This window comes from Callionymus lyra, unplaced genomic scaffold, assembly GCF_982586985.1.
Source record: "Callionymus lyra unplaced genomic scaffold, fCalLyr1.hap1.1 HAP1_SCAFFOLD_138, whole genome shotgun sequence".
Taxonomy (NCBI): domain Eukaryota; kingdom Metazoa; phylum Chordata; class Actinopteri; order Syngnathiformes; family Callionymidae; genus Callionymus; species Callionymus lyra.
This window is the reverse complement of record NW_028258612.1, coordinates 85,001-92,194: the sequence shown is the minus strand read 5'-3', so window position 1 is coordinate 92,194 and position 7,194 is coordinate 85,001.

The window sequence follows — 7,194 nt, the reverse complement described above, 5'->3', positions numbered from 1 at the left end:
AGTTCCCCCCACCAGGCGGCGGCATTTGGGGCATTATTTGTGGGTCAGAAAGTGAGAAAAGTGACCTAAAATAGAACCGGGACTAGGCGGCAGTTCCCCCCACCAGGCGGCGGCATTTGGGGCATTATTTGTGGGTCAGAAAGTGAGAAAAGTGACCTAAAATAGAACCGGGACTAGGCGGCAGTTCCCCCCACCAGGCGGCGGCATTTGGGGCATTATTTGTGGGTCAGAAAGTGAGAAAAGTGACCTAAAATAGAACCGGGACTAGGCGGCAGTTCCCCCCACCAGGCGGCGGCATTTGGGGCATTATTTGTGGGTCAGAAAGTGAGAAAAGTGACCTAAAATAGAACCGGGACTAGGCGGCAGTTCCCCCCACCAGGCGGCGGCATTTGGGGCATTATTTGTGGGTCAGAAAGTGAGAAAAGTGACCTAAAATAGAACCGGGACTAGGCGGCAGTTCCCCCCACCAGGCGGCGGCATTTGGGGCATTATTTGTGGGTCAGAAAGTGAGAAAAGTGACCTAAAATAGAACCGGGACTAGGCGGCAGTTCCCCCCACCAGGCGGCGGCATTTGGGGCATTATTTGTGGGTCAGAAAGTGAGAAAAGTGACCTAAAATAGAACCGGGACTAGGCGGCAGTTCCCCCACCAGGTGGCGGCATTTGGGGACCCGTAGTGTGGGCAGAAAACTCACCAAAGTGACTTAAAATAGAACCGGTGCAGGCGGCATGTTCCCCCACCAGATGGCGGCATTTGGGGACCCGTAGTGTGGGCAGAAAACTCACCAAAGTGACTTAAAATAGAACCGGTGCAGGCGGCATGTTCCCCCACCAGATGGCGGCATTTGGGGACCCGTAGTGTGGGTAGAAAACTCACCAAAGTGACTTAAAATAGAACCGGTGCAGGCGGCATGTTCCCCCACCAGATGGCGGCATTTGGGGACCCGTAGTGTGGGTAGAAAACTCACCAAAGTGACTTAAAATAGAACCGGTGCAGGCGGCATGTTCCCCCACCAGATGGCGGCATTTGGGGAGCCGTAGTGTGGGCAGAAAACTCACCAAAGTGACTTAAAATAGAACCGGTGCAGGCGGCATGTTCCCCCACCAGATGGCGGCATTTGGGGAGCCGTAGTGTGGGCAGAAAACTCACCAAAGTGACTTAAAATAGAACCGGTGCAGGCGGCATGTTCCCCCACCAGATGGCGGCATTTGGGGACCCGTAGTGTGGGCAGAAAACTCACCAAAGTGACTTAAAATAGAACCGGTGCAGGCGGCATGTTCCCCCACCAGATGGCGGCATTTGGGGAGCCGTAGTGTGGGCAGAAAACGCACCAAAGTGACTTAAAATAGAACCGGTGCAGGCGGCATGTTCCCCCACCAGATGGCGGCATTTGGGGACCCGTAGTGTGGGCAGAAAACTCACCAAAGTGACTTAAAATAGAACCGGTGCAGGCGGCATGTTCCCCCACCAGATGGCGGCATTTGGGGACCTGCAGTGTGGGTAGAAAACTCACCAAAGTGTCCTAAAATAGAACCGGGACCAGGGGGCCTCTTCCCCCACCAGGTGGCGGGCTTGGGGGGCTTGGTTTCCGGGTAGAAAACTCACCAAAGTGTCCTAAAATAGAACCGGGACCAGGGGGCATGCTCCCCCACCAGGCGGCGGGCTTGGGGGGCTTGGTTTGCGGGTAGAAAACTCACCAAAGTGTCCTAAAATAGAACCAGGACCAGGGGGCATGTTCCCCCACCAGGCGGCGGGCTTGGGGGGCTTGGTTTGCGGGTAGAAAACTCACCAAAGTGTCCTAAAATAGAACCGGGACCAGGGGGCCTCTTCCCCCACCAGGCGGCGGGCTTGGGGGGCTTGGTTTGCGGGTAGAAAACTCACCAAAGTGACCTAAAATAGAACCGGGCTAGGCGGCATGTTCCCCCACCAGGCGGCGGGCTTGGGGGGCTTGGTTTGCGGGTAGAAAACTCACCAAAGTGTCCTAAAATAGAACCGGGACCAGGGGGCATGTTCCCCCACCAGGCGGCGGGCTTGGGGGGCTTGGTTTGCGGGTAGAAAACTCACCAAAGTGTCCTAAAATAGAACCGGGACCAGGGGGCATCTTCCCCCACCAGGCGGCGGGCTTGGGGGGCTTGGTTTGCGGGTAGAAAACTCACCAAAGTGTCCTAAAATAGAACCGGGACCAGGGGGCATCTTCCCCCACCAGGCGGCGGGCTTGGGGGGCTTGGTTTGCGGGTAGAAAACTCACCAAAGTGTCCTAAAATAGAACCGGGACCAGGGGGCCTCTTCCCCCACCAGGCGGCGGGCTTGGGGGGCTTGGTTTGCGGGTAGAAAACTCACCAAAGTGACCTAAAATAGAACCGGGCCAGGCGGCATGCTCCCCCACCAGGCGGCGGGCTTGGGGGGCTTGGTTTGCGGGTAGAAAACTCACCAAAGTATCGGCAAAATAGAACCAGGGAAGGGGGGGATGTCGGTCACAAGGTGCCCGAGTCAGAGAACCAGGAAAACGGACATAAATCCAGAAAACCTCGGTGTCTGACTGCTCCTCAAAAAGTGGTCTTTTTGATGTCACGAGCGCAACCACCTAGAGGTTAATGGGGAGGGATGGTGTGAGCGCAAACGGATTTTTCCTAAGTGTGACTGCTCCTCAAAAAGTGGTCTTTTTGATGTCACGAGCGCAACCACCTAGAGGTTAATGGGGAGGGATGGTGTGAGCGCAAACGGATTTTTCCTAAGTGTGACTGCTCCTCAAAAAGTGGTCTTTTTGATGTCACGAGCGCAACCACCTAGAGGTTAATAGGGAGCGAGTACAACAGGGGAGGGAGTGAATGGGCTCGGACTGTGGCCGAGCCTGGTGCCTCAAAATCGGACAAGGTTGGACTGGAAGCCCGCTGAGAACTCTGGTTCTTTTGCCAGACGAAACGAATTTTTTCCGAGTGTGACTGCTCTGCAAAAAGTGGTCTTTTTGATGTCACGAGCGCAACCACCTAGAGGTTAATGGGGAGGGAGTGGAAAAAACGACAAAGTGTTGAGCTCCGGACCGGGATGGCGGGCGACTCGAGCGGTCATGCCCGACTTTGAGACACTTTGTCGCGGTCATGCGAGCGACCTCCACTGCTCCCCGGAGGTGCCCCGGACCGGGTTGGCGGGTGACTCGAGCGGTCCTGCCCGACTTTGAGACCCTTTGTCGCGGTCATGCGGGCGTCCTCCGCCGGTCCCCGGAGGTGCCCCGGACCGGGTTGGCGGGTGACTCGAGCGGTCATGCCCGACTTTGAGACACTTTGTCGCGGTCATGCGGGCGACCTCCGCCGGTCCCTGGAGGTGCCCCGGACCGGGTTGGCGGGTGACTCGAGCGGTCGTGCCCGACTTTGAGACACTTTGTCGCGGTCATGCGGGCGTCCTCCGCCGGTCCCTGGAGGTGCCCCGGACCGGGTTGGCGGGTGACTCGAGCGGTCGTGCCCGACTTTGAGACACTTTGTCGCGGTCATGCGGGCGTCCTCCGCCGGTCCCTGGAGGTGCCCCGGACCGGGTTGGCGGGTGACTCGAGCAGTCATGCCCGACTTTGAGACACTTTGTCGCGGTCATGCGGGCGTCCTCCGCCGGTCCCTGGAGGTGCCCCGGACCGGGTTGGCGGGTGACTCGAGCGGTCATGCCCGACTTTGAGACACTTTGTCGCGGTCATGCGGGCGTCCTCCGCCGGTCCCTGGAGGTGCCCCGGACCGGGTTGGCGGGTGACTCGAGCGGTCGTGCCCGACTTTGAGACACTTTGTCGCGGTCATGCGGGCGTCCTCCGCCGGTCCCTGGAGGTGCCCCGGACCGGGTTGGCGGGTGACTCGAGCGGTTGTGCCCGACTTTGAGACACTTTGTCGCGGTCATGCGGGCCTCCTCCGCCGGTCCCTGGAGGTGCCCCGGACCGGGTTGGCGGGTGACTCGAACGGTCATGACCGACTTTGAGACACTTTGTCGCGGTCATGCGGGCGTCCTCCGCCGGTCCCTGGAGGTGCCCCGGACCGGGTTGGCGGGTGACTCGAGCGGTCGTGCCCGACTTTGAGACACTTTGTCGCGGTCATGCGGGCGTCCTCCGCCGGTCCCTGGAGGTGCCCCGGACCGGGTTGGCGGGTGACTCGAGCGGTCCTGCCCGACTTTGAGACACTTTGTCGCGGTCATGCGGGCGTCCTCCGCCGGTCCCTGGAGGTGCCCCGGACCGGGTTGGCGGGTGACTCGAGCGGTCGTGCCCGACTTTGAGACACTTTGTCGCGGTCATGCGGGCGTCCTCCGCCGGTCCCTGGAGGTGCCCCGGACCGGGTTGGCGGGTGACTCGAGCGGTCGTGCCCGACTTTGAGACACTTTGTCGCGGTCATGCGGGCGTCCTCCGCCGGTCCCTGGAGGTGCCCCGGACCGGGTTGGCGGGTGACTCGAGCGGTCGTGCCCGACTTTGAGACACTTTGTCGCGGTCATGCGGGCGTCCTCCGCCGGTCCCTGGAGGTGCCCCGGACCGGGTTGGCGGGTGACTCGAGCGGTCATGCCCGACTTTGAGACACTTTGCCGCGGTCATGCGGGCGACCTCCGCCGGTCCCTGGAGGTGCCCCGGACCGGGTTGGCGGGTGACTCGAGCGGTCGTGCCCGACTTTGAGACACTTTGCCGCGGTCATGCGGGCGACCTCCGCCGGTCCCTGGATGGCGGGCTCCAGTGAGGTCGGCGGGGGAAGGCTCGGGCTGAGGCCGACTTCGGTGCCTCAAAGTCGGACAAGGTTGGATTGGAAGTCCGCTGTGTTGAGGACCAGTGGCATTCGGCGGTGGAACGCTCAGAACTTGGCCGACATCGGTGCCTCAACGTCGGACAAGGTTGGAGTGGATGACCGCTGATAACTCTGGTTCTTTTGCCAGACGAAAGAAATTTTTCCCGAGTGTGACTGCTCTGAAAAAAGTGGTCTTTTTGATGTCACGAGCGCAACCACCTAGAGGTTAATAGGGAGGCACCATAACAGGAGAGGGAGTGAAAAGGCTCGGACGGTGGCCGAGCCTGGTGCCTCAAAATCGGACAAGGTTGGAGTGGATGACCGCTGAAAACTCTGGTTCTTTTGCCAGACGAAAGAAATTTTTCCCGAGTGTGACTGCTCTGCAAAAAGTGGTCTTTTTGATGTCACGAGCGCAACCACCTAGAGGTTAATAGGGAGGCACCATAACAGGAGAGGGAGTGAAAAGGCTCGGAGGGTGGCCGAGCCTGGTGCCTCAAAATCGGACAAGGTTGGAGTGGATGACCGCTGAAAACTCTGGTTCTTTTGCCAGACGAAAGAAATTTTTTCCGAGTGTGACTGCTCTGCAAAAAGTGGTATTTTTGATGTCACGAGCGCAACCACCTAGAGGTTAATAGGGAGGCACCATAACAGGAGAGGGAGTGAAAAGGCTCGGAGGGTGGCCGAGCCTGGTGCCTCAAAATCGGACAAGGTTGGAGTGGATGACCGCTGAAAACTCTGGTTCTTTTGCCAGACGAAAGAAATTTTTCCCGAGTGTGACTGCTCTGAAAAAAGTGGTCTTTTTGATGTCACGAGCGCAACCACCTAGAGGTTAATAGGGAGGCACCATAACAGGAGAGGGAGTGAAAAGGCTCGGAGGGTGGCCGAGCCTGGTGCCTCAAAATCGGACAAGGTTGGAGTGGATGACCGCTGAACACTCTGGTTCTTTTGCCAGACGAAAGAAATTTTTTCCGAGTGTGACTGCTCTGCAAAAAGTGGTCTTTTTGATGTCACGAGCGCAACCACCTAGAGGTTAATAGGGAGGCACCATAACAGGAGAGGGAGTGAAAAGGCTCGGACGGTGGCCGAGCCTGGTGCCTCAAAATCGGACAAGGTTGGAGTGGATGACCGCTGAAAACTCTGGTTCTTTTGCCAGACGAAAGAAATTTTTCCCGAGTGTGACTGCTCTGCAAAAAGTGGTCTTTTTGATGTCACGAGCGCAACCACCTAGAGGTTAATAGGGAGGCACCATAACAGGAGAGGGAGTGAAAAGGCTCGGAGGGTGGCCGAGCCTGGTGCCTCAAAGTCGGACAAGGTTGGAGTGGATGACCGCTGAGAACTCTGGTTCTTTTGCCAGACGAAAGAAATTTTTTCCGAGTGTGACTGCTCTGCAAAAAGTGGTATTTTTGATGTCACGAGCGCAACCACCTAGAGGTTAATAGGGAGGCACCATAACAGGAGAGGGAGTGAAAAGGCTCGGAGGGTGGCCGAGCCTGGTGCCTCAAAATCGGACAAGGTTGGAGTGGATGACCGCTGAAAACTCTGGTTCTTTTGCCTGACGAAAGAAATTTTTTCCGAGTGTGACTGCTCTGCAAAAAGTGGTCTTTTTGATGTCACGAGCGCAACCACCTAGAGGTTAATAGGGAGGCACCATAACAGGAGAGGGAGTGAAAAGGCTCGGAGGGTGGCCGAGCCTGGTGCCTCAAAGTCGGACAAGGTTGGAGTGGATGGCCGCGGAGAACTCTGGTTCTTTTGCCTGACGAAAGAAATTTTTTCCGAGTGTGACTGCTCCTCAAAAAGTGGTCTTTTTGATGTCACGAGCGCAACCACCTAGAGGTTAATAGGGAGGCACCATAACAGGAGAGGGAGTGAAAAGGCTCGGAGGGTGGCCGAGCCTGGTGCCTCAAAATCGGACAAGGTTGGAGTGGATGGCCGCGGAGAACTCTGGTTCTTTTGCCTGACGAAAGAAATTTTTTCCGAGTGTGACTGCTCTGCAAAAAGTGGTCTTTTTGATGTCACGAGCGCAACCACCTAGAGGTTAATAGGGAGGCACCATAACAGGAGAGGGAAGGAAAAGGCTCGGAGGGTGGCCGAGCCTGGTGCCTCAAAGTCGGACAAGGTTGGAGTGGATGGCCGCGGAGAACTCTGGTTCTTTTGCCTGACGAAAGAAATTTTTTCCGAGTGTGACTGCTCCTCAAAAAGTGGTCTTTTTGATGTCACGAGCGCAACCACCTAGAGGTTAATAGGGAGGCACCATAACAGGAGAGGGAAGGAAAAGGCTCGGAGGGTGGCCGAGCCTGGTGCCTCAAAGTCGGACAAGGTTGGAGTGGATGGCCGCGGAGAACTCTGGTTCTTTTGCCTGACGAAAGAAATTTTTTCCGAGTGTGACTGCTCTTCAAAAAGTGGTCTTTTTGATGTCACGAGCGCAACCACCTAGAGGTTAATAGGGAGGCACCATA